Source organism: Equus caballus, chromosome 24 (genome assembly GCF_041296265.1).
Source record: "Equus caballus isolate H_3958 breed thoroughbred chromosome 24, TB-T2T, whole genome shotgun sequence".
In the NCBI taxonomy this organism is placed as follows: domain Eukaryota; kingdom Metazoa; phylum Chordata; class Mammalia; order Perissodactyla; family Equidae; genus Equus; species Equus caballus.
The window spans coordinates 42,625,004-42,650,926 of record NC_091707.1 but is presented as its reverse complement, the minus strand read 5'-3'; the positions used below and the strand labels follow the sequence as shown (position 1 = coordinate 42,650,926).

At 39.5% G+C, this 25,923-nt stretch overlaps 1 protein-coding gene across 4 annotated transcripts in view; it reads right to left on the bottom strand.

Annotated features, from left to right (window-relative positions):
* FLRT2 (fibronectin leucine rich transmembrane protein 2) overlaps nt 1–25,923 on the bottom strand; it is a 97,356-nt gene that overhangs the window by 46,001 nt on the left and 25,432 nt on the right. The window contains exon 1 of one of the 4 annotated variants that reach the window (XM_070249130.1): nt 5,543–6,539. The gene's annotated coding sequence lies outside the window, so the exon portion shown is untranslated. 4 annotated transcript variants of the gene reach the window in all.

The following is a 25,923-nucleotide window of genomic DNA, read 5'->3' as shown; positions in this document are numbered from 1 at the left end:
GTTCCTAAATCGGAACACATCATAATTAATCCTTATACACACATATCATATAATTGCAAGGCTCTATTACATATGTATCAAAATAACGCTCATCTGGCTATTGAATAGATATCAAAATTCTATTTATTTTGCTTTACCAGCAGTCTGTAGATCCAAGAGCAAGACCTAAGCTTACTTTAAACCCTCGTATATCAAGTAGGTCATGGGGTAGTAGTTGTTATTAAGTATCTTCCATTGTTAGAAATACTGTTTCCTATAAACATGTCTCAGTAAAACTTGATAAGAACATGTCAGAAAGACTTCTTATGTACAATCTAGAGAATGAAAACTTAAGATTCAAAAAATCCTAGTCAAATAAACATTTAACTTGAGCTTTTCTGCTAAAGCCGGTGCTCTTTCTACTAACAGATGGCACCGATGATGCTCCCCATTTGCCACCCCCCACCAAGAAAAACGAGCCAGTGTAGAATTCCATGAAAAGATAATCATGCCCCTCACTGCAAGAAGAAACATGAGTTAATGCCAAACTACACCCATGTTCACAGGTATTGCTGTCATCCACAGCCAAGGCTTCATTCACCCCTTCAAAGGCTACCAGCCAAGTTGAAATAACAAAATCACATTTGTCACATGTCCTAATTGTGGACAGCACAATATGAAGACGTAACACTGCAAAATGACCCTAATTAGACCTTCTTTCATTCAAGTGCAATGTAGGAAAGGAACCTTTGGCACCACCCTCATAACCCCCATAAATAAATGCACACTTTTTTCCTGAATAAAATAAAGAATTTTATTATTTAAAATCAATTTCTATAAATTTAAAAATAATTGATATTGTAAAACACACTTTATAAAATATCTGTAATGTCACCATTGCAGAGGGAGAATTTAATCTTTATTCCAGAAGAAAATGGAAGTCTTCATCCAGGGATGAATCTCAAAGCTAAGATTATTGTACTTGTGACTGTGAATGTCCCTGAGGACTGGGGCTTTGAACCTATGGGAAGGGAACAACCACCATTTTGTTCCAAGACGTGGAGATGTGGTAGAATTTTCTGAACTGTTTGACGTAGGACTCAAAGGTCCTGTCAACTATTCTTTTACTTTCTTTGACCACTAAATATACAGGCTGGTCTTTTCTGGGGGTAAGTGGCAGCCAGTAACGAGCCACGTGAAGCCACGGGCTTGTCATTCAGAGCACCGCTTGCTCTGTTCTAGAATCCGGGATACTGAATGACTGCTGCTGCCTCAGAACCATCTCCAAACAAATAGGAAACTAATTTGCATAAGCCTCATTTCCATTTTATTCATCCTCTGCCCAAATCTAGATCAGGACGTTTCATATCATCCCACTGTGGGAGGTCTTGGGAACTTAAAGGGCATTCGTGGTCAATGATTAGAAGGCATGGGTTCCAGAACCGAGTTTATATTTGAAATTAAAAGCTGAAACAAGAGAAAGCCTGTTGCAAGACACAGAGTAAGAAAAACAAAAAGATCAGCTAAAGTATACACATGGAAGAAACCAGGACTGCCGCTCTGGTCTTCTATCCCCACTAATGAGCTAGAAAGCCACCATTTAGGGAGTGCTTATGAGGCACACCAGGCACTTTACTTGCATTTCCACATTTAATCTTTTTTCACTCTCTGATAGACGAGTAAAGACCCAGAGGAGAAAGAAAGTCAAAGGCAGGTGGTTTTCTCAATGTTAAACATCCTCTAAGCAGCAGAAGCAAGATTCAAGGGCAGTAATGTCTGGCTCTAGTGCCATTCCCTCTCCCCACCACTCCAGGTGATTCCCTTCTGCTGACCTGTTGTTTTCTAACATGAGCCTTCATATAACAGGAATGCGTCCTAATAAGTGTAAACAAAAACTTCAGCAATTCACTCAGCATTTGAGTGTTTACTTCTTGAACATTAGACAGACTGAGACAAACCGTTCAACTAAACTCTATTTAGGTTTAAGAGCCAGATTTTCAGGTGTGTGTGAGTATTATTTTCCAGGAATAAATTGGCTCAATGTCATAATAAACGTATACACACACACGCGCACATGCACGTGCATATATACGAACACCTATTTCTTGAGCAAACAGGATGCCATTAGAAGGGGAAAACAAAATTACTTCTGAAAACTCTGCAAAAATCCTGCAACACCGACAGCACCTTCCCTGGCTCATTAATTCTGGCCTAAATTTGCTGCTGTCAGGCAAATCAGGCACACTGTCCAGCAGACACCCACCTGCTATTAGGCTGAATGTGCCTGGCATCTTGACATTCTATTGATTCCAATCCAAAGCTTATGTAAAAAAACGCAGCCCAGAGTCCAAAAGGAATTTTAGCCACAAATACTTTGGGAGAAATCCAAACAACTAAAAACAGAAAGAAAGACAAGAAGCAAATCTGACTGACAAAGTTGAGACAACCTAGACCAGACTGGTGAGTGTTCAAGGACAAACCTACAAAGGACCCAGGCAGCCCCTTTTGGTAACCACTTATATTAGGAGATCCCAATAGCCTATGCATTGAATGGCCTTCCCTCCTAATCTGGACTATTGGTGTATGTATTCATGAAACTATTCATTATTATTCCAGTAGTGTTGCTTTTAAAGAGGACTCTCGTCGATTTTTGCCCTGTAGACGCCTATACATATTTAGTAGAAATCTGCTGCACCATAAATATGGCTCTGATAATGACAAAGGAGTCAGGTTCTTAAGCAGTTAAGATGAACCAGAAACTAGGCAAAGTGCTTAAGAATACTGCATTCTTTAATCTTTAAATAAACCCTACTAATAAACTCCTAAATGGAGTTTTATCTCCATTTCACAGATAAGGAAAATTGAGGTTCTGAGAGGTGAAGTCATTTTCTCCAGGTAGCTGGGAAATGAGCTATTATGGAAGAGAGAGCAACAGGATTTATTTACTTTTCTGATACCTCCAAGCCCTTCTCCACCTTCAAAATATCCTAAGCCTAAATGAAATGGGGATACATCCAATTTCCAAATCCTGGCACTAGTGGCTTTGGTGGCAGCTGCATGTTATAGTCAACTCTGCATAAACAGGTTGGCTCTTTAAAACCAGACTAATTCTAACTTTACTTTAGCCAAGAGAAGGCATACTTTCAAAATAAAAGTAAATAAATATATATATATATATATATATATATATATATTTTTTTTTGCTGAGGAAGATTAGCCCTGACCTAACATCTGTGCCAGTCTTGCTCTACTTTATATGTGGTTTACCACCACAGCATGGTTGACAAATGGTGTAGTTCCACACCCGGGATCTGAACCGGTGAAGCCAGGCCACTGAAGTGGAGCACGCTGAACTTAACCACTATGCCACAGGGCTGGCCCATATATATATATATATATATATATATATAAAAGATATATATTTCTTTTTTTAAAGGAGGAGAAACCTCTAATCCCATCGAACAGCATGCATTTCAGCTGGCCTTCACTACTCCCCCGGAGCTCCCCACTCCCACCAGGCACTGCACAGCTCCCACTGACTTTAAAGACAGCTCCAGGGGGAAGAGGAGCATGAGGTCCATCAGGGCCAGCGGGAATAATGACCTTATCCCTAGGGGAAGGTGGAAGAGGCGTGGAGATCACTGCAGATGCCAGTCATCTCAAGAAAAAGAATTCAAAGTGTTTTCCAAAAGCTGATTTCTATCAAGGCAGCAGGGGCAGATCAGAGGATGTGAGGTTCCAACCGGGAGGGATGGGTTTCTGCTGCCCAGATATTTCCCAGGTTTGCAAGATGGTTGCAGGTTTTTGAGTGCCACTCTGGGTTTGAGCAGCAGGGATGGCAATCCAGACGTCAATCAGACTCAGTTTGCCCCTACCATGAGAAGGCAGCAGCATTTCACCCTCCAACAGAGCTCTCTGTGACTGTGCATTTCTATAATTTGAAGTTAATATTCTTTTCGTAAAAGAATGTTCCTGAATTGAGGTACATAAAGTAAAAATGTGAAATAACCAAGCAGTTCCTTAAAATAGTTTCGCAACATTCCTCAGCCCTCATTTTCCCCACTTTACTGTGGCGTCTGTTTTTCTTTGCCTGTGTCTGGGGTTTCCAGGCCCTGCCTGAAAGTCTGGCCAGTGCATCCTTCCCTCCGCTCTGCCGCTGATTTACAAGGTGACTTCCTTGAGACAGCCACTTAGCCATCTATTCTTGCTTTATCATCCATCGGTTATCTTGTTACTGCTGCCATTATTATTCGAAATGATTATAGACTTATAAAGATGTTCTCATCTGATAATAATGTTTGCAATATGCTCTCACACTGCCTAGTTAACACAGAGCGCCTGGGATTTTTGCTATGGCAATAGTCACAAAAGCTGCTGCCGTGGAATGTTTAGCAGCTTTCTGAATGGTTACACATAGAACCGGAAAAAAGATTAAAAAAACAGGTGCCAATGTATTTTTTTAAAACAACAGGCTGGGTGTCCTTTTGTGCACAGACAACAACAAAAAGGCAGCACGTTAAAAATATCTGGCCCTTTCCTGCTCAACTCGGAGTCAGACAAACTCTGCAAGGGCAGTGATTGCTGTTTGCTGAATAAAGACCCAAGTCTGTCCTTGACCTTCTCATTCAAGTCCTATTGCCAGTAAGAGACACAGAACTCAGATACTGAAGGCAGAGCGTGGTCCTCGGAGGCTAATAAACTGACCAAAAAAGAGTATACTGCCTGGAACGCAGAATATTGAAGGAAAGCATGACCGCAGGGAATTAATAAAAATCTGGGCATCTCCTTTAAAGACGGCAGTGGTGGGTTTGTGACTAGAATTCTCTTCATGCATGCATTCAACTCTCCTTTATGTCAACAGGAGTTCTGTAACAGCATTGCAGGAGAAAATGGATTCAGACGTCATCTAAAATGAATCATTTCACTTCCTCTCCGCCATTTTTATACATATTGACAAAATATAAAAATACATTTAAAAAAAATCGATTCAGCTTTGTAGTTTTCTACTCCAACAGCAAAAGCAGACACCAGAATTATAAGATTCGATAGCCTTGGAATAATTACTTAAATAGGGTCACCCACAATGGAATTCCACGGGCCTTAGATTCACCAACCTGAAATGAAAGTGCAAGTGGCAATGTTTTACACATCACTCCTTATTTACTTTAAGATTCGCATTTCCATTTTATTTTTAACAAGAGCTTCACAGTTCACTGACAAATGTCCTGAGCTATATTTAGAGGAATAACAATATTTAAGATCAGGCGCACACATGGGCAGAGCTGCCTTTTCACTTTTTCTCAACAGAAATACAAAACATGTGAGCACTGTGTGAATTTCATGTCAAGGATTTGGGTTGGCCATCAGAATTCCTGCTCCCCTCTGAGCACAGGATGTCAGTGCTCTTGGGGATACATCTGGGACGCTTTCAAGGTTCTATAATGCCCTGTCTCCAGTGCAGTAGAATATTTTCACGATCAAGCAAGCAATTAGTTATAATACGGAGAGCTGGAAATCTGAAATCAGTTTGAAAATCAAGAAGACAAATGGCTTGTTAACCTACCTGCAAAAGGCACAAGCAGTGTGTACTGCCATTGCTTTAGGAATTAGATTTTCAGAAATTGGAGAACACAGTCTTTGGCTTTCCTTGCAAGAATGCTAAAGGCAAATAATATGCTGATTATTTTTCAAGGGAGGAAAGAAAGGTGTTGAGAGCTCTTAATAACATGTAAAGTTCCAAGTTTGCAAGCAGCAAACACAAAACAATGATAATGGTTTAGCACTTTATAAATGTAAGTCACTCTGTCTACTGTTCGGAGCCGGCAAATACTTTTAGACAAATTATAAAGTCTCTGCCTTGGTGCCCAAATAGAGGAAAACAGCCAAATACTTTGAGGCATCAGAAGATAACCATGGTGATGAAAATACATAGCTCTTGTCCTGAAAGGAAAATCAGAAAACACATATAATTAAAATAGCAGTGAAATCTGAAAGACACTCAACTAACTGAGGATTTGGCCACGAGTTTCTGAGATGGCCTCTGACAGCCAGAATTTCAAATATAGCACAGATTGTGACTTGTAAAGGAAGATCATTGTCTCTCAAGGTTGGGCATTGGTAAGCTCAATGGTAGATTATTAATTAGAGGAAGCACAGAGTATAAATAAACAAGGTTGCAAATAATCTCTTCAAGAGCTTGCTTTCCAATTCTAGTATGTGTCCTCACAAATGGAGTTTTACAGCAAGAGGGAATTAAGGTTTACTGAACTCCTTAAAAGCCATGTCCCTTCCAGACACTGTGCTAAGCACTTAACATATATTACTTGCTTTAATCTTCTGGATAGCCCAACCAAGTAGGTAGTATTATCACTTCTTTACAGATGAACAATTTGACTCTCAGAAATGAAGGCGCTTAGCAGCAGAATGATGCCTCGAAGGTGGCTGAGGGGGAACAAAGGCAGGTCCCTTCGCTGTTGCCTCCCACACACTCTCACTCTGCAGCTCTTACAGAAAGGCTTGAAATCACCGCCTCGGGTTGTTCATTCATTACCCCATTCGCCCTGTGGGAAGAAGTACAGTCTAGGGCAGAGTTTTCAATACTTGCTGTAAACATCGTTGGTTTGGGGCAGGGACCCAAACTGTTCATCTCTCATGACTCCATTTAGCTACCCTTTGTGTGAGATGACCATTGTGGAGGCTGCTGTGTTGTCCCAAAGTAGGGAATTATTTAATTTCCTCAATTTCAACCTAATGTGTATTTACTAAAAGATGAGTCAATTTGAGGATACTTTTCTTTCTGAGCTGCAGAATCCCTTAATCCATTCTATGACAATGTTTGAGGGGGAAATCGAGGTATTGGTAGATATTTTTGGATTTTGAGAAATATTTCAATAAGAGCTAATCAATGAATAAGAATTTATCAGTTCCAGAAAGTGGGAAATGGGGTTCGAAGTCACAGAGTCTCTAATTCCACGCACTCACACTCCACTCCAAGGTACCCGGAAGTATCAGATACACACATTCAATATTTACCTGCAATGTAACGTTGAGCCTGTTTGAGACATAAGGATTGTGTAGGATGATCTGGGCCCAGGTTTCAGGATCTTAGTGATATGGTAAAACCTGGGAGCAAAGGTTGGGAATAAACAACCTTCAGATCCATGATAAGACTGGGTCCAGTCAGCTGAACTTGGCAATTAGTCACCTACTACAGGCTCTGTGCCAGTATCTACCATATTCCCAAGACAAGTGTGTCTGTTAGTGCATAGAAAAATCACATTTGGTAACTTATTAAATACAGTCGCACAATGACGTTTCAGTCAATAACGGACCATATATACGATGGTGGTCCCATAAGATTAGTACCACATAGCCTAGTGGTGTAGTAGGATACAATCTAGGTTTGTGTGAGTACACTCTACCATGTTCACACAACAATGAAATCATCTAACGATGTAGTTCTCAGAACGTATTCCTGTCGTTAAGCGACGCATAACTGTAACAGCCAAAGCAAAAATATTTGCTTATCCGATGCCCGCAGGTCTTTTCTGCTGAGTCAGTCTGTAATAAGTGTGGGTGGTACCCAGAGATCAATTTCAGTGGAAATGAATCCCAGCAGTGCTGGCGATGACCTGGTCTGCTCTTGAACAATGGCCAAAGCCTTTGTTTCCTATCTTACCTGGTATGTCCTGGATAATTTATTTTCCAAAGGAGACTAAAGAGATGCAATTCAATGATAGTGGAAAATATTCCATTTGGAAGAATAACTATTTGGAAAGACAACAAATTGGTCAATGGGGAAGTTTTAGATTTCACATAAGCCTCACATCAAAATAAAGTTATGTAATTTAGGAGAAGGTGGTTGTACCCACACGAGAAACGTTGGAACAAATTTCCAGATGAAGTGCTGGCTTAATAGGAGCCATGTGGCTAAATTCTTTTGCACTCTAAAAAACCCTTCAATTTATTTAAGGAATAGAAGTGAATGCAATGCTTGCAAAATGCAGCATAAAGGGAAGAAAACAAATGAAAGATAAAAAACGTATCTTTGAACTTCTTTCTAATATAATGATGCTCAAAAGGATCAAGATACAAGTTAACAGGCAGTACCAAAGCCTCCACAAACCTCTCATTGTCTCAAGATCCTTTTTGACCCCTCAGTATTAACACTTGTGCAAGAACCAAGACTATCTTGGCTTTCTATAGCATGAAAGGTTGCCAGGTAAAATAAGATACAAACAGTGCATGGGACATATGTATGCAAAAAAAATATTCACTGTATATCAGAAATTCAAATTTAACTGGGCATCCTATATTTTCATTTATTAAATCTATCAACCCTATAACAGAATAATCAAACAGTCATGAGCAAATTCTGAATGAAGTATTTTGAGCTGGTTAATGGTGCAACCGGACGTCCTTAACCACTAGTGTGCTTCACGGTTTCAAGGGAAGTTTTTTGAAATTGCAGACCACTGAGTCCTTCCCTTAGAGACTGGCTCTCCTAAGGGTCAAAGATGACTATGTTTACAAGCTCTTAGATAAGTCTTGATGCACCCCATTTGAGAATGACTGCTTTAGCCCACACTAATAAAAAGGAATGAGGAAGACACAGTAAGCCAGACTTTCCTCTGATGCTCAAATCACTCCATCAGTCCTTTCGAGGTGGTTCTGATGTCTTAACTCTTAAGACAGCATTAACCTGGGAATGTCAAAAGGAAATAATATAAACCCAAATATTGGTAAGAAAATACTGTCATGTACCACTTCTTCATTACCCAGACGAGGGCACTGACAGAAAATCACTTACTCCAAATTAGCAATCCAAAAGCACAACCAAGAATAGAATCTCTGACATCTGATGCCAGAATTCACCCCATGCTGTCATTTCTAAACAATTCCTCCTTACATCCTGTTTCTTGAACAGCTGAAAGAGTTGGCACACCCAGCAGAAGGAGCTGAGACATTTTTCTACCATTAGTTAATGTGTAAACTCCTGTGCTACAGTAACTGTCCAATAAGAGTATAAGGCAAAGAAATCCACATTGGAATCAGGAATTATCTAAACAGATGTAAGCTGCTTCTTCATTGTATCAGTGAATGCTAACATAACATTCAAAGTGAGTAAAGGAAAATCTAATTGCATTTCACTGAAAATAAAACTCAATTACCTTTTGCTTCCAAGGACATGTGGGGGATGTGTGTGTGTGTGTGTGTGTGTGTGTGTGTGTGTATTGCGTCTGTGGTAGGAGTGGTAGAGGAAAGAGGATTTCCTTCTCTTACCATCAGCAGAATTCCTTCTCTCTGATATGCTGGCCATTTGAAATAACTCCCCACCCACCTCTCCATTTACAATTGATAAGAACCTCCCTCTCATGAATGCTATGTTTGACAATTCAGGGTGGCTAACCATGAGGTCCAAATGTCCGAAAGGATGGCTCTGCCAAGGAAAGATGTTAATGCAGAAACTGGCTAATCAGTGACAAGAATGGCCAAGAATTGGAAAGCTAAAACTGAAGTATAGGTCTCTATGCAGGAGGAACTCAGTATAGTGGAAGGGAATCATTCAAGCTGTCTCTTGAGAGTTACTCAGACCTGCATGCAAATCCAAGTTCATCCTTGACTTGCTATGAGACTTGGGAAGGTTGCTCAAACTCTGGAGCCCCTTAGTCATCTGTAAAATGTAAATAACAGCAGCTAACTCAAAGAGCTACTGCGAGGATTAAATAAATTAGTATGTGTGAGGTACTGACCAAAGGGCATGACACATGTCTCACTAAATGAGAAGAGTGAGACGAAAGTGTGTGCATTTCTGTGGGCCCAATGGATCAGTCAGTGCCCATATATTTGCCAATACTTAGGTATGAACTTACTCTGTGCCTAGCTACATGTAGAATAAACAAGCTGTAAAAGAATATCAAAGCCTATTTACTGTCTGCACATAACTGTTTTATAATCAGTTAACCAATATATGCTTAATAACAACCCCCACCATGACATGGGACCTGATTAATTGATGTAGATAATACAAAACATTCTACAACAGTCTGTCCTGTTCCCCATGTCTTGGTTGAAGAGATAGCACATACCTGCTTGAGAAGTTAATGAAGATGGCAGTTAAATAACAACAAAAGGACAACATAAAAGTACAAATGGCAGTTGATGAACAGTCAGAGAAGTGGTATAACTGATAAGATCTATGAGCTCAGAGGCATAGGGAACCACCAGGAGTTAAAGTAGTCTGGGAATTCTTCATGGAAGATAAGCCACTTGAGATTGGCCTTGAAAGCGGAGTAGCATTTAGATAAGTGGAGAAAAGGAAATCCTAGGTTTATGATACAAGTAAAGCCACAGAAATGAGAAAACAGGGTTAAGTGATGACTTAGAGATATAGAGTACATTATCTGTGTCATTTGTAGCATTGAATGCCAGGTACAAGAGTTAGACTGTTGCTATTTAGGCCTGTGGTTCTCAACATTTTATTTGTTGTCTCACCACTCTACAACTGTCAGGTAATAACAGTGGTTTTTCTTAAGGCTACACCCAAAAATATTTGGAGTTACATAGATAAGGTTGGTTATAGATTATATAAAATCCTAATAAAGTAGCACTAACATTCCTCTCCTCTCAAGACACACACACACATTTCTATGTCACTGAATGCAAAACAATGGTGTCTCTTGACACACAGTTTACGTTGCTGCCTGGGAAACAGGAGCCACTAAGGGCTTTGGCAAGCTGAATCAAGAGACACTTGATAAGGGAAGAAGGTGCTAACTGTGTTCTTCAGAGATCAAATACACAGAATCAGAGAAGGAGAATCCCTCTATGGCTCTGCTCCAGTGACCCCACCCCAGCCCACTTTGTTATGATTCCTCCCATTTCACCGTGCTAAGAAAGTCAAGGAAATATTCAATACCGGATGAATAAGGATTACCTTTGATTTCTTATTTTGGAATCAATCTTTGCTATAGCCTTTGCACGTGTCAGTGGAAGGGAAGAGCCTAGAGATTAGACAAACTATTTCTGATTTCTGATGCCCACATCAACCACCTCATTGGGTTATACTCTTTCACACTGCCAATTATGAACGATTAAAAGAAAATGCTATAATATGCACCATTTGGCCCCTAATAATTCAATATCCTTCTTACCCTACAATGTTCTTTATGTCCATAGTTTGTTGAAGTTTCTGAAACTAACATATAAGAGTGCGATAATTTCATTTTTAAAAGAAATTCTAGAGGGAGCAGGCCCAGTGGCCAAATGGCTACGTTCGTGCATTCCTCTTCAGCAGCCCAGGGTTTTGCCAGTTTGGATCCTGGGTGTGCACCTAGCACTACTTGTCAAGCTATGATGAGGCAGCGTCCCACACAGAACAACCAGAAGGACCTACAACTAGAATATACAACTGTGTACTGGGGGGCTTTGTGGAGAAGAAGAAGGAGAAGGAGAAGAAAGAGGATTGGTAACAGATGTTAGCTCAGGTGCCAATCTTAAAAAAAAGAAAAAGAAAAAGAAAAAAGAATTTCTAGAATATAAAAATCTTGTGGTAGATCTGAATATAAAAACATAGCTGACCTTGAGCTAACATCATGGTGACTCTTAAAATGATGTACTCTCCTAGAGAAACACATTAGCAGATAGCACGCCATGAGCAAATAAAGTATATCCATTTTAAACCACTTCAGGCTTGAGCAAAATAGATGAAGAAAAGCCCTGGGTTCTGAATCCTAGATTGACCAGGTTCCAAGATACATGGCTATCACCTTACACAACTCAAACATGATACCACTGAGAACCATAAACAGACACTTTCTTAAGAGACAAGTCTTAACACTTGAAGCAACAAATGTTTTAAAATCTAAACTTCTAATTCAGTAGAATGCAATGAAAAAAAAAAAGGAGTATAATGGAATATACCAAGCTACCGGAAACACAAGCATAAAGAATTCTTTAAAAGTCATGCACTTTGGGGGCCGGCCCTGTGGCCGAGTGGTTAAGTTCATGTGCTCTGCTTCAGCAGCCCCGGGTTCGCCAGTTCGGATCCTGGGCATGGACCTACACATCACTCATCAAGCCATGCTGTGGCGGCATCCCACACAGAAGAACTAGATACAATGACCTGCAACTAGGATATACAACTATGTACTGAGGCTTTGGGGAGAAAAAAAAACAAGAGGAAGATTGGCAACAGATGTTAGCTCAGGGCCAATCTTTCTCACCAAAAAAGCATCTCTTTAAAAAAAGAAATCATGCACTTTGCTCTTGTCTCTTTCATTAAGTATAGAAATTAAAGCACATCTATGCAATGTTTTAAAAAATAATTGACCTCTAAATGTGGATTCCTTTAGCTGCTTCCAGTGCTGTGGTGAGGTTGAGGGAAGAAAGTAAAACTATGAATCTTAATGCCTAAAACGAAAAAAGAGTTGCATTATTACATGTTCAATTTTCATATCTACCTACTGAGGTATTTACAATAGCCTTATATAGATTCTAATCTAGAGTAGGAATTTGAAACCTACGAAAACCAAGAGCTTTCACCTTTAATACTCAGTGCAAATTTGGCAAAAAAACAAGAGAACATCTTTAAAGGAGCCAAGGTATAATTTATGTGTCAAAATGACGACTCTACCCTCTTGGGTGATGGCTGTCAATACCGGAAGCTAGAGAGTGGAGATGGTGAAGACACACAGTCTTATTTCGTGTGAAAGCTTGTCACTTTCTGTTCTTGATTTTTTTCTACGGTTGAAAGACGATATGCCCATTTGGAGAAAGGTTGTTTAAAGAATACTGTGGTAGATGAAATGGACATATCAACATTTTACAAATGCCACTAAGACTTACTGTCACATTTAATTAGCATGATCTCAAAACTGAACTGGCCAAAACTTTTGAAAGAAAACATTTGGTAATGACTGCACTCGTGATCATTTCTATTGCTATTGCAAAATCCCTGCAAAAGCACGGAAAAAAAATGCTTTAATAACATTATTTCAGGGTTGGTATTCTGCCATTGTCTCATCAGTATTTAGCAACATAAACGTATTTTTTAGTAGCTCTGATAAAACCAAACAAACCATGGTAAGCAAAGGCTCTGGGACAAAGTAAACCTCATCTGAAATTCTTAAAACATACTCCTCACTGTGACCACCTGCAGACTTTTACTAGCTCTCTTAAGCACACTCACAATGTCCTGGTCATAATGGTTCTTTGTGTCTAACGTTGTTTATCTCTAAGGGCCTAGCTGAAAGCATCCAGTGGGGTGTTTGTTGCAGAAAATGATCTCTCGCTCCTGCTGTCCTTGCCCTGCTCTGGTTCCACAGTCCCAGCACAGAGGCCTCCACGCTGGGCTCCACAATCCTGGTTGCTCCTAGTGTCATTTCCTGGTCAGCCCAGGGAACCAGAGGAGCTCAAATTACCCCCTCCATCCCAAGCTAGAAAAAGAAAACCTGAATGACAATGGTAGCCTTAACAATAGATGGTCAGCAGCCAAGAATGTGGGGTAAGGACAGAGCTGCTTTGAGCAGACACAGTTCCTCTTTTCTTTCTAGAGGAAATCCAAGAAGAGTTCCCAAAGGCAAAATGGTAATCACCTGGGGTAGTGAAAGCAGCCTCCTTTTGCCCCACAGAGCCCCAAGTATTTTGCCACAATGCCCAAAAGGTCCACCATTATCCAGTCCCTCTTTCAGTGAAGGGTTGTAGTTGCTAGAAAACTGTTAAATGTTACTATTTATTGTGAAAGGGTTTACTGATCAATTAGTATCATAGCTGGAATTTCTAGGATAAAAGATAGACTGACCTGCAAATCCTTAAGAGAATAGGAGACTAGGGAAAAGAGGAGACAGAAAGAATGAGAAGCAGGGAGAAGTGCCTAATGGATGCCAGGCACTGTGCTAGATACTTACATGCCAAGTCCACTAATTTCTGAAGGTAGTAATGGCTTCTTTATTTTAAAAACAATGAAGCTGGGTTACAAAAGGTTACGTAAGAGGAGAAAAGTAAAGATCCCAAGAACAGGAGGAAAGAGTAGCCAAGGTGGAGCTCCACAGTGAGGTGTTCTCATTAAATGGAAGTCAGGGGCATGCTCAGGACACTGAGTCCCTGAGGAAGTTCGTGGAAACAAAGAAGCAAAAACAAAAGAAATAGCAGGTAAACCGGGTATAAAGCTCAAACACCATCTTACATGCCATTTGATCCAGAGCTGGTCCAGGCTTCCTGAATGTGAACACAGTTTTAAGGAAAATCCCCATCGACATTACACAACAGAAGGAAAATTAAATTCATTTGGAAACATACCTAGCAATGACCATTGTGTTGGTACTAATGCCTCACACATGGTTGTTAAGGTTTGTCAATCATCTTGTTTTTCTTTTTCTTTACTGAGGAAGATTTGCCCTGGGCTAACATCTGTGCCAATCTTCCTCTATTTTGTATGTCAGTCGCTACCTCAGCATGGTCACCAATGAGTGGTATAGGTCCACTCCTGGGAACCAAACCTGGACTGCTGAAGTGGAGTGCACTGAACTTAACCACTAGGCCACAGGGCTGGTCCTGTCAGTCACCTTTTAATTTCAGCGTTCATTCTCCTTACAACCACCCTTCCAATTGCTCAAGCAGAGCAGAGACACTGTTCCCATTCAGTGAGAAAATGAGCGATCTGCCTGGGGCAGAAACCATGTGCTCTGTCTCAAAGGCCCACCTCCTTCTCCTAGCATCCTCCTTCCCACAGGTCAGCTTCTATGAATAGAGGCGATGCTTGCTACCTTTCAACATCCTGTCTTTATTTGCCTCCTTATGAAACAGGGAAAGGGGCAAATTCTCAAGAGAACCACCACAAGGCGAACAGAGATGACTAATCTCCAAATAAGTAGTAAGACTCCCTGCTAGTGGTTCTGTTCAAGCCTCTGTAACTCACCTGCTGGGAGGAGGGTAAACCAGGCTGTTCATAGAACTTAATCGAGCTAACCATTCCCCTCATGTCTAGAAGAAAAAAAATTCACTTATGAGTCATTTACTCTTTGTTAGGCTCCATTCTAAGCCCTTTGCAGACATTACATCATTCAATCCTTACAACAAACCTATGAGTAGGTACTGTAATCTGCCTTGTCCAGAGAAAGACACTGAGGCAGAGTGATAAAGGAACTTGCCCAAATGCCTAAACAAGTAAGTGGCAGAGCTGAGATATGAGCCCAGGTAGTCTGGCTCGGAATCCATGCTCTTAATCCATATAATATGGTAATAGAGCGAACACACACATGGCATACACAGACAGTATATGTTTTCCTAGAAAGTTCCATCTTGGTCTAACAGAGGAAGGGTGCAGAAGGAAGCTTAGAGGCTCCAAATAACTTTGGAATTTCTATTATATGCAGACACCTTGCCAGTGATGGGAATACCAAGATGGTCAAGACACTGCCCAGGTGCCCACATTGTTCTGAGGGGACACGTCAAAGGTGGCCACTGAACTGTGATGGTTCTAACCACTTTTGTAAAGCTCAGATCTACTATCCTGCTCGCGATTTATGGATATGTTTGCACGCATGTTCCCTGACCCTAGCTCCTTTGAAAAAGATTACCGCTGAGTACAAGCATCAGCTCATTTTTCATTTAAATAGGATTCAATAGATGTGTCCTTCCTCCAACTTTCAACGACACTGGCTGAATCATGAGAAATTTTGTGTGACCCGTGGAAACTCTTTCCATTACTTTTTAGTCACAACACAAACATGAATACTGTTGGAAAGTTCTGTACTGTATTACCCCTCATCTGGCAGAAACAGAGTGTTTTTTTCATCGTGACTAATTCACAAACGCCCAAACTGAAAAATATTTATGCATGTTTCATTCCTGCTGATACATAGAAGAGATATGTTCCTTTTTATTCACGCCAAAGACTTGAGAGGACCCAGTACCGAGACTATTTTTCAGTCACCAGATGACATTTTCTTTCCCTGCAACTAGGCCAGGAATATAAACCCGGTGCATTCTACCATACATATTTGGATCAATTGCGCAACAGTATCAAATATTGCATTTTCCAAAATACTTTCACCAAAATAGCAGTAGAAATTTCTATCTTTCTTACACACACACACACACACACACACACACACACAGTCATGGGAGTGGTGAGGACAGCTCCCTTAGGATTAGACCTGAGAATTTACCAAGTGTTACCTTACAGGCTGAAAAATCAAAATGATCCTCTGGATTCTTTTACAGAACCATTTTATCCTTGGAGAATGGCCTCTGATTTCAGTCTTGAATAGAGTAATAATGTGTTATACTTATTTGTCAATGAAACTTTCCTTTGTAAGTCTCTATAGTCAGACTCAACAGTCGTCCACTGAATACCATCTTCCCTGACCCATGCATGTGTGGCACCTCAGGCCACAAGACTCTTTTTTCCCTCCAACACATCTAGAAAGGATTGTTTCTTGGGTCTGACACAGTCTGTAAGGCCCTCAACCAGAGTGAATTAGGCAAGTGCCAATATGAAAGCAAATCTCTATCCAGGTACAGCCTACTTTATCCTCCAGTCTCCACTATATGAATCATCAGGATGTCATGAGAAAACTAGAGCTGGCATAGCAGCATTTGCAAATTTCCCTAAATTTCTCATTTTCCTAAAGGGGTTTATCTGTCAGCATGGCTTACATTTGGCAGAGACGGAAGATCCCTCTTTCTTATTCTAATGATTGCAGGTGGAGGAGAATCTTACAAAAATTGGTGCATTTTGCTTATTCATCTTCTACTGAAAGCATTCTCCAAGCAGTGAAGTTTCTGTCTGGAGGACTAAGAAAGCGATGGCTTTTCTCCCTTAAGATATGGCCTGTTGGTAGGCATTTTGAAATAAATTCCATTACAGGTTCTAAACCTTTCCAAGGTCCCATGGATTCAGTAGGTATGAATACATCAGTGTCACGTCAGGCACATTTTCCCTCATGACTCGCAACAGCTCTTTCAATCTAGGAGTCTCTTTATGCTATTCTCAAGTGTCTTTTAAGCATGACAACCCAAAATAGCAAATCTTTTTTAAAAGCCAACAACCTGCATTTTAAAACCAATAACCTGAGCACAAGGACTCTCGAGCATATACATCATAATACATCTCCATGTCTGTGCTTCCTGAAAGCATTTGAAAATTTAAAAAAATAAACAAATATGGTTACTAGCCATGCATGTACTTGAGAACTGGCAATATTCCTATTAATAAGATTAAGAAACTATTGGGGTTCCAAATGCTACATAATACTCTGAATAGCTCCATCAAGGTCATTATTTTCACATCCAGCCCATTAAAACAACTGCAGAATCCACTTGTCTCCTAAGCACATTTTAACTTAAAATGAATGCGACGGATTTCTTATGAGAAAAGTAACCGCCCACAAGTGATATTACGACAAAAGCTATTTTTGTGACTCCATACATACTAAGGATATTAATATCACTCCTCCTATGGAAAAACAATACATGACACTGCAGACTGCAGGCCATTTGGGTCAGGAAGACTTTCTTTATTCTCAGAGAGAAAAGAAACTAAAACAAGAAAACAGTTTTTAGAGTAGAGTATTTTATGCCCTTTCCTAAGATCCCTGAAAGAAATGGAGGTGACAGAAATGGAAGTCTAATTTAAAATAGAACTTGAGTATTTCTGTGTCTTTGTACCTTGTCTGTTCTATACAACAGCTTATAAATTTTGTTCCTAAGACTGGCATAGTTCATAACTTCACTACTCTTTCCTGCTGTCATAGAAATTGTAAGACAGAGACAAGATAAAACGAGAGATCATACGATAAATATCTTGTGTCTCCTGCTTACTATGAAATGACCCACTCTACTTTCAACAACTTCTCTTTTAGTATCATCTAAATTAGGTGGAACCCATAAATTCAGGAGTTTGAATTCTCTTTAATGTTCAGGAAGCAATATTGTAAAATCTCCGAGACTTGACTGAATTATAAAATTAAATTGTTTGCTGTTTGGTAAGGCCAGGATAGTAGTTGAGAATTAATTCACGGCTAAACACAAAATATGAAAGAGTAATTTTGTGAAACAAAAGGAAATAAATCTAAATTGGGTATTATTATACAAACTTAAAATACGAAAAGGTGAGACACACAAAATATGGCTTAATGTATGCGCTACCCCATAGAATCAGAATAATAGTCACCACTAGGACTTACATATGAATAGTACTCTTCAACTTGCAAATTACTTTTAGATATAGTCTCACATCTGATCACTTCAAAAAACCCTTTGAGATTAGCACTATTATAATCTTCATCATATAGAAGAAAAAGCTGATTTGCAGAGCAGATACAGAACTCCACAGTGTAAAAACTGTTACATTAAATTACATATCATTTGTTTCAATCATGATAGGCAATGTAGTATTTTTCTGTAATAGTGTTACCCATGTCTACAAAAGACAAAGAAAATGGTTTGTATGACAGAAACTTACTTTCAAATACTTTCTTTTTATGTTATCTATGAATCTGATGGCACCACTCAGAAAACCAGCCCTTTTTGCCAAAGTCAAAATATCTTCACACAGATCCTCTGTAAATACATGTGAAATGGTCTTGTTTGACCCAATGGAGATGTAATGATTTAGGCTTTTAATTACCCAAATATATTTCTAACTGAAGTTTGTTAATGACGGTTTTTGTATGTTCAATTTTTGATTATCCTCTGTTTCTCTACGATAATTCCTTTGTATTAAGAGGGAAACCACTGTTCCTTTTAACACTCCCAAATTGCTACTCACCCTAAGGGTTAAAATAAGCACTAAAGCTTCTAACCTATCCATCCAATTCAAGCAATTCATAGTGATTGGTAAATCAATTCATGAGACATAAAAAAATGCCATTTGTCTATAATATTCTCCATCCACAGGCAAAGAAGAGCAGGTAGCCAAGTGCCACTTTGGTTTTTTGCCATGTAAGTAAACATTGAAAACAGCCACTGAAGAGCGAAACTCCTGCCTGCCTGTACTTCCCTCGATAAGAGTATCTTACAGATCAATCAAAGGAACGGGATCAATGTCCTAAATTCCGGCTGTCCATTTAAGTCTCACATGTGGGACTGTCTTTTTAAAGGACCTTTTCATACTAGGATTTTTCCATGTGTCAACACCATCTCCCTTTTAACTCTAGTATCTTCATTGAGATTGAGAGTTGACTATCACCTATTAAGTTGTATACAAATACCACACACACCCATGCTCTCCACCTAGGAGAGAATGGATACGACATTTCACTTTTTTTTTGAAAGAGAAGTCCACTCTATCTGTTTTTGTTTTTCTTCTCCAAGATCACACAAGGTACTGGGGTTTGTAGACAACGGAAGATCTCAACCATGTCAATCACAAAAGCGGGGGTCTGACATTCAATGCATCTGGCATTTGTTAAATAGCACAGATTTTGGAATCAGATACAGCTGGTCCCTTTCCAATCTCCTCACTTCCTGGTTGTGTGGCCCTGGTGACAGGGGTAACTGCTGTAATATGACTTGAGCATAACCGCGATAATTTAAAGTTCATAAGGCTTCTGTAATGATTAAATTGTGTAAGGCAACATTGTCCAGAACATAACTCTCAAAAGTGGTATATGTTTCTTCTAAAGAGTGGACATCCTCCAGATGCTTCTGGATGTCTTATATATCCAGATGTTCTGGATATAAAAGAAAAAAAATTTAAAAATACATTTCTTTATTGTTTATCTTTATATTGAACACTGTGGAAACAGTCTTGAGAAAGCAGAACAAGGAGCCCAGACTCGAGTTCTCTGGGACTCAAAAACTTTGTCTCTTCTTGCAGAGTCCTGTTACAATTCATTGATTTTTTTTCCTCACAATATAAAATTTCCTTTGCTTAATTTCATTGGGCCATTTCCCCTGGGTCATTCTGACCAATTATGGTCCTTGTTGTTTATATTGTCCAACCATCAATAGATTTCATTTTGAAGAACATGATGCAATCATGTGATGGCATTCTTTCCTGTTATTGAACTGTTGTTGCCTGAAGGATGTCCTAAAGAACAGGAAAATAATTGATGCCCATGAGCATCACAATCTTTAAGAGAATTATGAAATAAATTAGTACAGTTGAGAGCTAGCCTCAAGTATATGACATTACATACCCATCTGCTCTCTCTCTCTCGCCACTTCTTACATCACTTCATTTGATTCTCAGAACTAGTCCATGCGTTGGTATATATTAACCTCAGTTTACAGAGGAGACTACATTTATTCTTGATGGCAACTGCCACATATGCTCCATGGAAAATGCAGGAACCATCTAAATAAATTTAAATTTTTACATAAGATCCCAGTGACTTTTGGTTTAAGAAATGTGTACGTCTTGTGAAATGAAATTTCCTTTTAGAAACCTGAGTAAGTTGGACGAACTCAAGAAGCTGACCAGGTGTGTAGTAAACTTTCAAAGGAAAATGATGCCTTTCCTCCCATGAACATTCTCCCCAGTTGCTCAGTATCTGCCAAACATTCCATTTCAGAAACTACTTGCATTTAATCCAAGGTTTGACCATAGTCTGAAAAGGTAAACACCTTCAGAAAACTAACATTTAGCATTGATGTCAGTCAAATTCACTGTAGTGAGAATCAGTTTCCAACTTGTCTTGAGGCCAGTTTTATTGGTAAGACAGCTTGAGGACAGAAAAAAATATGGTGACAGAAGTGTCCCACAGAAATGAGAATGGGGAGCTTTGGAATATTAGGGGCACCAAAGCCAAAGAATAACGACAACACAATATGAAGACGACAATAACAACACGAGAGACAATTTCACAATTTTACCAAAGGCGGGGGCTGTCTATAGAGGAATGATTTTCAAGGCTACATTATCATACGTTTTCAAATAAGGGAAATTTACCATTCTATTTGGAAAGGCTTCTGGTATGATTCCATTTTATCTCACTCCTGCTTTGTCATTTTATACTAGACAGCCATTCTGCAACTTTATTGGTTGTCAGCAATATCATTTGCTGTCATAACGGAGGGAGAATTTCCACTCAGGCAAGAGCTATGTATCAGGACGCCTGCTCGTCTATACCTGCCAGTGTTCTGTGAATGTTCTAGTATATTTCCAGGTCTCAGTCTGCACAATTCATAATCTAACAGATGGCACCAGTAAGCAAGTGTCCCTGGTAGTCAGTCTCTTTGAAAATGAGGGCAAAGAAATGCAGAATAAAATTAAGTTGACTAGAATAATACACGTCTTTATTCCTTACAGTATGTTGACAATGGCTGACAAATTTCTAGCGGATATAATCTCACAGAACATGCATAGTAACGTTTTACAGCAACATAAGCTGAGATTATAAGATACCTTGATAAATAGCTACTTTGTCACCCCAGGCTCTGCTCTCCTCTCTCCAGATACACGCACAGCTCCCATTACCATCCAACAGCCAGCAGAGAATTACATGATGCTCAGGAGACAGCTTCTGAAACTCTGAGAAGATGCTAAAAAGCTGCATTCAAATCATGGGCTGGTGGAACACAAATGTGTTGGACAGAATGCAATACCATTTTCTGAGGCAATGAAATAGACACCATGCCATAGAAAGGTAATGGGAAAAAAATTTAGTGTTCTATGCACTGACAGTGAGCCGTTAATGAGGTAAAATTACCAAATATTGGTGCAATTTGGAGCCTGCATTTTCTATTTGGGGAATTATGATAATGTGACAAGGTTATCGTTATAATTAGGAGAGTAATTAAAGTAACAGAGTAATCGCTCTTCTGCATTTTGTCTTCGTCAAAACGATCTAATTGTAGAAAAAAAGGAAAGAAAAGAACATTCTTTCTTTATGTTTTTTAATTTCTCATAAGCATCACAGAACCCAAAAGCAGGCATACAAGTCACATTGTACACAGCACCTTTCAATTTTGTTCTCATGAACACTTTTATTTTTTAGGTGTCACAAATTCCTTGTCATATAGCATGTATTTTACACGTGAAGACCATCTTTACTAGGAGTCAGTCTTTTTTGGGGGGTGGTATCTCTTATTCTGATAGGTTAAGAGGTTTTTCTCCTTCATGCTTCCTGATCCTAGACTTAGTTTCAATTAATTATATGTTTGCACCATCTCACCTCTAAAAATGAGGAAAAACAAAATTGTCCCAACTGGGCAAGTATCAATTCACACGTAGACAAGTAAAAATTTAAAAATAAATAAATAAACCTACCCATCCCTGAGCTGGGACGGACAAGGTCTGTCTGGCAGAAACGCTTTGAAGTACCGAAAGGAACCAGCAGTAAGAGATCTGTTTAAATTGCTGGCGGGAGAAGAGGGCAGACCTGGCAGAGCTGCGAGAAAGTCAATGTTTTTGCTCAAATCCTCTGGGCTTCCTGAGACAGATAAAAGCCTCGCACCTTCGACATGAAGTGAGAGTGACTGAGACCAGGAAAGCCACTGACTAATGCTCTCGATGCTAGAGGAGGGATCCTGGGGTCAGAGATCTAACCTGTGACCTGCCATCTCACATCAGAGAGGCAGCCAGCAGCACAGAGCCAGGTAAGAATGGTGAGTCCCGAGAACATCACTGGAGGGAAACTGAGTCATGCAACTCTGTGCAAGTGATACCACTTCTGTGAGCCTCCCTTTCCTGCCCTGAAAAAGAATGTTCCTATTGATCTAACGCCCTGAGCTGCTACAAGGCAAAAAGAAAAAAAAAGTGTGAAAGGGCTTTATAAAGAACAACACATATAATACATATATTCGTGTGTACATATATTACATACATATGTATATCTACATATATTACATAATCTTTACAAGCGATAGCGGTTTAGCTCCCTGACTCCCCTTCCTCTGGGCACTGAGAACGCTGCATTCAAAGAACATCTGAACTATCTGGAAACAAAAGAACTCATACTCATTTTGGGGTAAATTCAGCCCCAAAGTGATTACTTATTGTGCCTGGTAGAACTTTTTCTGCTTAGTTGCTTAGTTAATCCCTGTTCCTTCATCAAGAATCAACTCAAAGGTCACCTCCTCGTGGAGCCTTCCCAGGGTCCCGGAGGGAAAATGAGCCCCACTTCTACTCTGCTTCCAGGATGCTGCCTACACCCCCCACCATCAGAGCTTAGGATACTTACTCCCTTGTCTGCTCCCTGCCAGACCACGAACAACTTGAGAGCGAGGCTGAGTCTTCTGCTCCACTCTACCCCTAGGTTGAGCACGTGTCGGAAAGTATGTGTTGACTGGGCTGAGTAACAAATTCTTCAGCATGAGTAAATATGACAGTTACATACGTGTGCATATACGTACACTATGCATGTGTACATATCTATGTGTACACATGTGCTTATATGTTCATTTATCTGCCCATATAAATATATCTTAAATACTGCTCTCTTTGATTAGGATCCTAAACTCTTAAGAAGCCACCAGCCACTCACATTACCCCGTCCAGAGAAGGCGATGGGAATAATTGGTTCCTTTATTTCAGAATACATTATTTCTCGAAGGTTATTATCTGTTCTGGCAATAGCAGTATCACAGCAATTACTCTAAAGAAACACTGTGTCCAACGTGCATGATACAAAAGCATTCAAAAAACAAGATGTTGATCGAGAAAGGAATCATGTAGAGGGAACTCCCCGGTGAATAAACACCTCGACGCTGCTGCTCTGGCTGCTGTTCATCGGAACAACTGCATCTTCCTCTCGCTTTTGTGATGTGATTTTAAACTGAAAGCATTAGGCAGCAAGGAGCACTGTAATTAAAGCTTCAAACAGAAAATGATTGAAGAAACACTGAAAGAGATGTCTCCTTTGAAAGTGCATTTCAATTCTCCCCGTGTCTCTAGAAGAAAAATGCTTCTGACAGTCTATATTTTACCACTGTTTCATTTAATAATGCATATCGACATTTATCCAGGAACACCGGCCGTTGCTGTTCTCATTTGAAGTCAGCTAAGCACCTGCCCATTCCTATGACTCCAATTCCCCCCACACCCACTCAGTTGGTTTTCTCTGTTTGTTCTCATTTACTTATTTTTTAATTTAATTTTTGAAGCAAGGATAAATGTTGCAGAGTGAAAACACAAATATCCTGAAAAACTTGAATACAATTCTGGGAGCAAATGAGAACCCTTTGCTCTTGTTCTGCTTACAAAATGGCAATGTCATAACCCAAATGAAAATAAACACACGGACACACACATGACATATATAATCCAAGAGCAAAACAGACTACGCGGCGACTTCATTATTCTTTGGATCTGTGCTTAGAACATCGTAAGAGACACTTTGTACAGAAGTCCATTACTTGCTTTATTTCCAGAAAAGGGTCCCAGTTCAACTTTTTCTACAATCCCCATTTTTCTTCTAATATGACCTGGTGTTATACATAAAATAGTTCTGAGAAGTCATTTTTGTTTTGCTTTTGTTTTTATACTGTCTGGGGCTATGGAGGGACATTATCTTTTTTTTGGAAAATCTGGTACCCTACTCATAAAACCTAATATTCATAATGTAAACCTAAGGAAGAAACAGTTCAAGCAGATTTATTCATCACTTCATCCAATACTCGGTGAGGAGCTGTGGAGGTGTTATGAGATGAATACGACATGAACCTTGCTCTCAAGTTATCGTCAAACTAGTAACAGAGCGACCTAATAAAAAATGCTTTAAAAAAGGAGACTAAACTAGTCATGGCTTTAAGTTTCCAATTGAGTAAGAGGGTCTTTGATTTTTGGGTTTATCATTGAGAACACAGGAAGAGTTCTCAGAGTTGTTTACTAGATCAATTACAAATGGGACAGAAATTGTCAGTAAAGCATTACTTATGACTAACAGCAATAGCTAATGATATGCCCATACTCTGTGCCAGTCCCTGTTCTGAGCACATCCTCTGCATTAACTCATTTAATCCTCTTGACAACTTTATAGGGTAGACATTATCTCTATGCTCTAGATAAAAAACTGAGGTACAGAGACACAAGTGACTGGTCTAAGGCAACGAGTACAAGGAAGAGATGGGATGTGAACCCAAGGAGCCCGGCTCTAGGACAAGCTTAACCATTTTCTACAACTGCCTATAGGTTTAGGTGCACCCTGCAGAGTAGAGCATATGCAGCATCACTGGGCTGAACACGGATTCTCTGCAAGGACCATGTGTGGTCCCCAGACAGACAGAGCTCGGGCTATGATTCCATTTTTAAAGAAAAACATTATTAGAAATAGATTTTATCACTAACTTTTTGACATTAATAGAGCACCATTTGTAGGCGAAATTTGGGGAAAAAAATCAGGGTATTTGGGAAATAAGATAGAACTTGTCAAAAGGTAAATTAAATATCTAAAATAAAGCTCCTACCAAGGACACTACTGTAGCATGCACGCACCTCTGTACGCTCAATTTTCAACAACCCAGTGGGCATTCTCTCAGAATGGCAAATACTAAAAATGAAATCCATATAACTGTCTCTAGGAGAAAAACTTCAAAAAAATGTTAAATGTCCAGACACCACTCCTTTGGTTAAATTTAAGAGAATCATTCCATACAAATTCATATCCTATACAAAACGTCTATATTCACAAGACTGAATTTATAATTTAATAGTAAACTTCTTAATTGTATGCCTTCTATCTGTATTTTAATAACATCTCAGTGCTAGAAAATTGAAACATGTAAACATCTTAATGCTTATTTCTTCTTCTAATTGTTACAAGTTTTAACAGTTATTTCTTTTCTAGTTTTTAATAGTTGGCTTTCTTCCCATTTTCTTCTCTCCTGACCAGATTCATTTTAAGATTTGAGACAGAGGAGAAACAGTTATGCTGCTGCCCTGTAGCATCTTGTAGGAAACCAGGCATATTCTGAAATACTGACTAGTTCACTTCTGAAGGTCTAGCAATACTGTTAGGGCTGCTATCCTCCTTTGGCCCCTTACATCAGGATCTTAGC